Below are 7,268 nucleotides of genomic sequence, written 5' to 3'. Positions count from 1 at the left end.
TGGTTTATGTTCAAAAGATCAGGAATTGGATGGAAGTTTAAAATCAGCATCAATATAACAAAGAGAGAGACAAAAACCATGCATTGACCTTTTCAGAACTGCTATAGAGGTCTTGGATTGATTCCAATTATATTTGTGACTATATTACATATCTTTATTTCCATTTCCTAAGTACCTTGTTTTAACTAATATTAGGATCTTAGTGTTTCTACTTAATCTCTAAACATCTTGTGAGATGGCTGCAAGTCCTCAGACCTAGCCTGTGCTGTGAGCTTCCTAGGCAGGCTCAACACAATTGTTAGACAAGAATAGCTATGATTAAAATAATCTTGTCAATCACTATTCTTTCTTTTTTTTGTTTCTGTGCCTGTGAAAAAATACCTGGAAAATAACTCAAGGGAAAAAAAGATTTTGGATGGATGATGACCCAGTGGATGAACTGCCTGTGTAAAACCCTGAGAACCTGAGCTTGGATCTTCAGAGTCTATATAATAAAAAGTATATGGGAGAGCTGCCTCTAATCCTGGCATTTACAGGCACAGACCATGCCAGGAGCTCACTGGCCAGCCCATGTAGACAATGGGTGAACTGCAAGCTTAGTGAAAACTATCTCCCAAATAAGTTGGAAGTAATAGAGGGAGACCCCAGTTCTTTTCTGAGTAATTATCTATGATAGCTGTACTGTAGATTCCAAATGAGTGAGTTTAGTATGTCTTCAACAGGAGAAAGTGAAAGAACTGCTAGCAGACAGTAGGTAGACAGCAAAATATCATAAAATCTGGAACTTATAACATCCTTTAGAAGTGACTAGGCAAGCCTAGTAGAGGCAGCCTACTGGAGTTCCTAATCTAGAGTTCTATGCAGCTCGCAGTATTCCCCTGGGTGAGGCTGCTAAGTAAAAGACCAAATTCAAAGTATCAGATAGACGGAAAAACATCAACTTGGATATTTACAACATCTGACAGAAATGATTAGAGAGAACATACTGAAAGCCATCCAGGAGTTCCTGATCCAGAGGCCCCCAGCAGACTGTCTTTATAAAAGATCTTCCAGTGTCTCCTTTCCCCGAGAGCATTTTTATATCATGGGATAAGAAATAGTAACCATGGTAGAAATGATTTATGTTGTAGCTGTTCTCAGATGCCCGTTTTTTTTAGTACCCTTGGCTATTTGCTGTTCTTCCTCTTTGTCTCAGCTGCTGGGGACTAGACTGCTCTTTGACAAGGAGCCTTGAAGGATGGAAGGTAAACAGTGTCAACTGTGAGACAAGGGCAATCCATCTTGTTCTTAGATTATAGTTTCAGCAAGTACAAACAACACTTGGCAATTCACCAATGAAATTTATATTATAATACCCAATGTTCACTTTTGACACATAAACATGCACCCCCCCACACACACACCAAAAGAAAAAGAAAAGACTGGGTGAATTTAATCATAGGTTTCAGGCACAGATCAGAATATTTGGTACTGGCTGAGATTTCTAGGTTCTTCTGCTATTAATCTAGGGGCTTCCCCTGTCTTGGATGTGCCACAAAACTCTCTATCTAGTTCGTCTATTAGGGAAAGAAGTAGTTTCAAATTTTCTGTAGAGGGACTTGCCAGAGATCCTTGCATCACAAAGAACTTAATTTGAAACTGCCATATAATATATAAGATAAAGTTTGAGTGAAGATATGAGCTCTAAACCAAAGAAACATGATGATAGTAATAAATGACTCCCTGACAAACAAAGGGTAAGAACGAGTAAATTAATGATGATGTTTGTTCCAGGAGATTCCATGTTACATAGCTTGAGTGCAAAACATAACCCTCCACATATGATGATTCAATCAACCCTAGTTAAATTCAGTGGGTTACACACAAAAATGTGGCATAAAAATTAAGAAGAAGGGGACTGTTGGGAAGAAGAGTTTCAGCAAGAGAGAAAGGGGTTAGAATGGGAGAAAGTGAAAATGACCAAAATCATTATGTGCTGTATTAAATTGTCATAGAATAACGAAGAATATAGCAATATACAAGTGAATAATTCTGAGGTAAAATTCAATGATGGAATAGTATGAGATTGTAACCACTAAGTAGCAAGAAATGTCCCCTCAAAAGAAACAAGGAGCACAAAATATAACCTCTGGCAGCTTAAACAATGGAATTTATCTTTGTGTTACATTTGGCTTGGCTGTGTTTGTCTAGTGTGCTTGTTCGTAGTCCACATATAGAATTTTGTAGGAAGGTCGGTAAACTGAGTCATTGTGTCATTCTTCCTCCCTTTCTCAAGTCTAGTCTAGTTTTTGCTTTTTGAGGTTGTTATTGATCAGTACTATTTCAGATGATTATATTCTTTGGATCTTCATTCCTGCTGGTGCCTGAGGCCAGGCTAATGCCCATAACTGAACTGTGTCTCGTTTACTCTAAGGTCAGTTGTGGCTGTCTAGTGTTACTCACTCTACTTCTACAAGTTAGGTCATCAATGGGATGGGTCAGGGTCTTGTCAACAATGTAACTTCCCTTGGAAGCACTGAAGATATTTCCCTCTATAGTCACCCTTTACTCCTTTTAGAAATTTACCCTGAGTAATGTCCAAACTCTGGGGTATATATGTCCTCTCTGATCTAGAGAACCGGTGACTTCTCAAAGTTTCAGTGGACTTTTGAGTATGTCTCATCTTTCCCTGGAATGTAGCTGGCATAGGAACAACTTCCAGAACATTGGCTATCACAGTGGACTCTCATTGGCTTTGGCCACCACATATGATTTTTGAATATCCAGAAAGTCAGATACACTAGAATTGAATAATAAAGAGTGGTTTAAAATTTAGCAGTTGTTTAACACTTAGCTGAAACTTAGCAAGGACAAATTATTAGTTGATCCTTGACTCTGTCAAAACTAAGTTTCCTAACTGGAAACTGAGTGGAGACTTTAAGCAATTAATTTGATAAATAGAAAAATCTTTGCTCTTTAAGCAGATAAGAAGTAATAAACATACTATTTTTAAGTTTTAACCACCACAATCAGTTTTGTGACATACTTTAATGTTTTGGTTGTATCTTAATTTCTATTTTGGGGCAAACTTTTGCCATAGAAGAAAATCTCAGTATAAAATCCTTTCTAAAATTTATAATTAGGATTAAGGTAGTCACTAATCTGATTAAAGTGGAATACCTGTTCACACATCCTTTCCACTATTGCTAGGAGTCTTAGCTAGTGTCATCCCTGTGGATTTCTGGGAATTTTTCTAGCACCAGATTTCTCTGTAACCCCATAATGACTCCCTCTATCAAGATATCTTTTTGATTGCTCTCTGTCCGTCCTCCATCTCAGTCTTCTTGATCCTTCATGTTCCCATCCTCAATCCCCTCTCTTCTACCCTTCCTCACAGTTTACCCAGGAGATCTTAACATTTTTTTCATTCCTGGGGCCATCCTTGTGTGTCCCTCTTAGGGTCCCTCTTTTGTCTAGTTTCTCTGGGATTGTGGAATGAAGCCTGGCTATCCTTTGTTTTATGTCCAATATTCACTCATGAGTGAGGACATACCATGTTTGTCTTTCCTGGTTCTGTGTTATCTTACTCAAGATGGTTTGTTTCCAGTTCCATCCATTTGCCTGCAAATTTCAAGATTTCAAGGTCATTGATTTTACCACTGAGTAGTACTCCATTGTGTAAATATACCACATTTTCTTTATCCAGTCTTCAGTTGAGGGACATCTAGGTTGCTTCCAGGTTCTGGCTATTACAAATAATGCTGCTATGAACATAGGTGAACAAATGTCCTTGTGGTATGATTGTACATACTGTGGTATTGCTGGGTCTTGAGGTAGACTGATTCCAAATTTTCTGAGAAACCACCATACTGATTTCCAAAGTGACTGTCCAAGTTTAAACTTCCACCAACAATGAAGGTATGTTCCCCTTATCCCTATCCCCTCCCACATAAGCTGTCATGAGTGTTTTTCTTCTTATCCATTCTGATGAGTGTAAGATGGTATCTTGGAATCATTTGGCTTTGCATTTCTCTGATGACTAAGGATGTTGAACAATCTATTACATGTCTTTTGGCCACTTGAGTTTCTTCTGTTGAGAATTCTCTGTTTATATTGGTACCCCATTTTTAAATTGGATTATTTGTTATCTTGTTGTCTAGATTTCCCTTGCTCTTTAACATTTGACATGTGTGGGTAATTTTTAAAATGATGAATAAATTATGTACCCGAGTCTTCATAATACAAAAGGCAGCCAAATGTAGGGACAGCATTTCAGATGAACTAATAGCATAAAAATTGAAGCATTTTCTACTGTGCAAATAATACTGAAAGATGTCTCCCATTTTGGAACATCTGTTTACCATAAAGCCATCACCACAATTTCATATTAGGATGATGACTAGAGTTGCCAAATTAATTGCTCCCTCAGAGATATTTCTGGACTCCAAGCAGGGCTTAAGAGGTTCTTCAAAACGCTCTAAGCTAGAAATCCAGGGAGAGAGTGTTCTGATATTGATTACATAGGTCTCATGAGACATGATTCCATAAGTAGGCATGGAAGCTCCTTGACTGGAGCTCAGTGTTCTGATTATAAAAGGAAATTCAAGTTCTAGCTATTACACTTTGGAAAACTGGAGTCCCATTTCCATGTCCACAGAGCAAGTATTTGAACTTTTTTCAAGGTCTGACTATCAGCCTTTGCTTCTCACACTAAGAGGTAACACACAGGACTTCCTGATTCTTGGGAATGCATTTTCCTGAAATCTATAAGAAAATCCAATGAGCCTGTGGAATCAGAGAACATCATGGTATCAGAGCATGAACAAAGACAAGTAACTCTGAAGGTCATTTTTTTAGCCATGGGAGGATGTGGAAGGCTCACTGGAATTGAGGCTATTCAGAAAAGAATAACATTTGTGAAAATGTGTCTTTAGTCCTTTCCTGAGAATGTTACTGTGTCTCTCTTTACATTCTAAATTTTTCTTAGTGGAATGTGTTGACCCATGCTAGCCTGGCCCCTATCTTTAGTGATGTTATTTTAGTAGCTCTGGTCTCAGCCTGTCTAGAATCATTATGAGAGATGCAACTGTATACATCAAAAGTCCCTGGGTTGGAGCTGATATCAAGACAGAATATGTGAAAGGAAGAAAATGTATATTGTGTGATTTCTAAAATGAAATAAATTTCAATTAAAATCTCAAATTAAGATTGAAAATGAGAAATGCGAAGATGGCTTAGCCAGTAAAGGTGCCTGTCTGATCACCTAAATTTAATTGCTGTAAACAATAAAGTGGAGAAAGAGAGATGACTCCCAAAAATTGTCTTTTGGCCAGCACAAAGGCACCATGGCATGTGCATGGATATGGAAATACACACACACACACACACACACACACACACACACACACACACACACACACACACCAAATTTACAAACAAAAATTGCCTTGGGGGAGAAAGAAGTCCTCTAGGAAGGGCTTAATTTCCCAGCAATGCAAGAGGCTTTCATAGGAAGGAGACTCTAAGTGGGAACAGATCTTACTGGAAGATTATAAGCACAAACATGGTAGAAAACAAGAAAAGAGTTTTCTTGGTGTGCATAAATGTCAACTTCCTATCTGCAGATCTGATTTACAATAAAAATAACAACTATGGGTAAATATTTTTTAAATGAAGTTTTATGAATGACTCACCAGTGCTTGAAACACAGTGAGTATCCACCTGATTGTATGTGCCTGTGTGTGCAATGAACATTGTTGTTATTGTCATTACTAATGGAGTAGTGAGTGGAAAGTTTCTTAGTCTCCTAAGGTGACTACTCTACTTTAGACTTACATAACCCACTCACTTAAATACGTTCCTTGTCTTTATTTAACCGAGTCGAATGTATTGTCCATCTCAACAGTATAGCTTAACTTTTATAAGTGCCTTGCTTTTACCCTTACTTTGGTCAATGATTGAGTTGCCCTAATTCCATTTAGAGCAGATAAAGGCCAAGGAGAACCAACACAGAGGTTCTAGTAGAGCTGAGGATCTCTCTCAACCCTCAAGTCCACAGTGATGTAATCTAAAGAGGATGTGATGTAAGTCCACTTCATCATTTTATATATTAAAAATAAGGAATGATTATAGAGGCAGAAATAGTCTTCATCAGGAAAGAACACAGCAATAGGTTTTCTAATACAAAATAATCAGCTCTGAAAAAACATACAAGTAACATTATAAAGACTGAACAGTTTATCTTTAGGAAATATATATGCATATACATATATGCATGTAACAACAATAAAAAGATGCTAATAATTTGAATTGGAGCAAGGAGCAGTGTGTGGAAAGGTTTTGGAGCGGGAAAAGGGAAGGGGAAATTATGTAATTATATTATAATCTTAAAAAATAAAATAAAAAATAAAAAATATTGTTAACAGTGGCATCACTGGCTACCAAGCTTGACCTTTGGATGAAATGAATATGGAGTAAGACACAAAAAATATCCCATATGCTCTATCAAATTATCCTCTGATGGATAGCAATTCAGTAATTTTCATTTAAAAATTGATAAGGATTTGGACATAATGATGTTTTCCTTTAATCTCAGCATCCAAGAGACAAGAGCAGAAGGATCTCTGTGAGTCCTAAACTAAACTGATTTACTTAAGAGTCAGGCCACCCAGGGCTACATAGTGAGATCCTGAATTGCCAGTGAGTTGATACATATTGTGTCTGATACATAATAGCTATACAAAAAATTGATTAAATAAATTAATAATTTAGTAATGTGGGTGCCTCAGGATTCTCTTTGTATTTATAGTTTATACATATTAAATAGAACTATGAGCTTTTATATTTGAATTTATCAATACCATTAAATTGTTATTTCACTGGAATCTTGTTTGGAATTGCTTTATTTTTCTTGAAAAAACAAAGACCCAAGTTAGTAGAAAAAATGTTTGCAAATAAGTATAGAAAACCAGTGCTAACAGAAGACACTGAAGAACTAAATTGTGTCCCATCAGGGACATAGAGTCCCTTTCACAAGTTCTTGTTTCATTGACAAAAGAATATAGGAGTGGACTATATTCTGAGCATATCTTGATAACTTTAAGACCATGTATGAGAGAGACAGAGTGAGACCCAGAGAGAGAGAGAGAGAGAGAGAGAGAGAGAGAGAGAGAGAGAGAGAGAGACAGAGACAGAGACAGAGAGAGAAAGAAAGAGAGAGTCAGTATTGGGGACAAGGGAATCAAAAAGGGGTTAATAAAAATTCCACTTTGTATTAAAGAAGAATTAAA

Source organism: Cricetulus griseus, chromosome 4 (genome assembly GCF_003668045.3).
Source record: "Cricetulus griseus strain 17A/GY chromosome 4, alternate assembly CriGri-PICRH-1.0, whole genome shotgun sequence".
Classification (NCBI taxonomy): domain Eukaryota; kingdom Metazoa; phylum Chordata; class Mammalia; order Rodentia; family Cricetidae; genus Cricetulus; species Cricetulus griseus.
Note: the sequence above shows the minus strand (reverse complement) of the source record.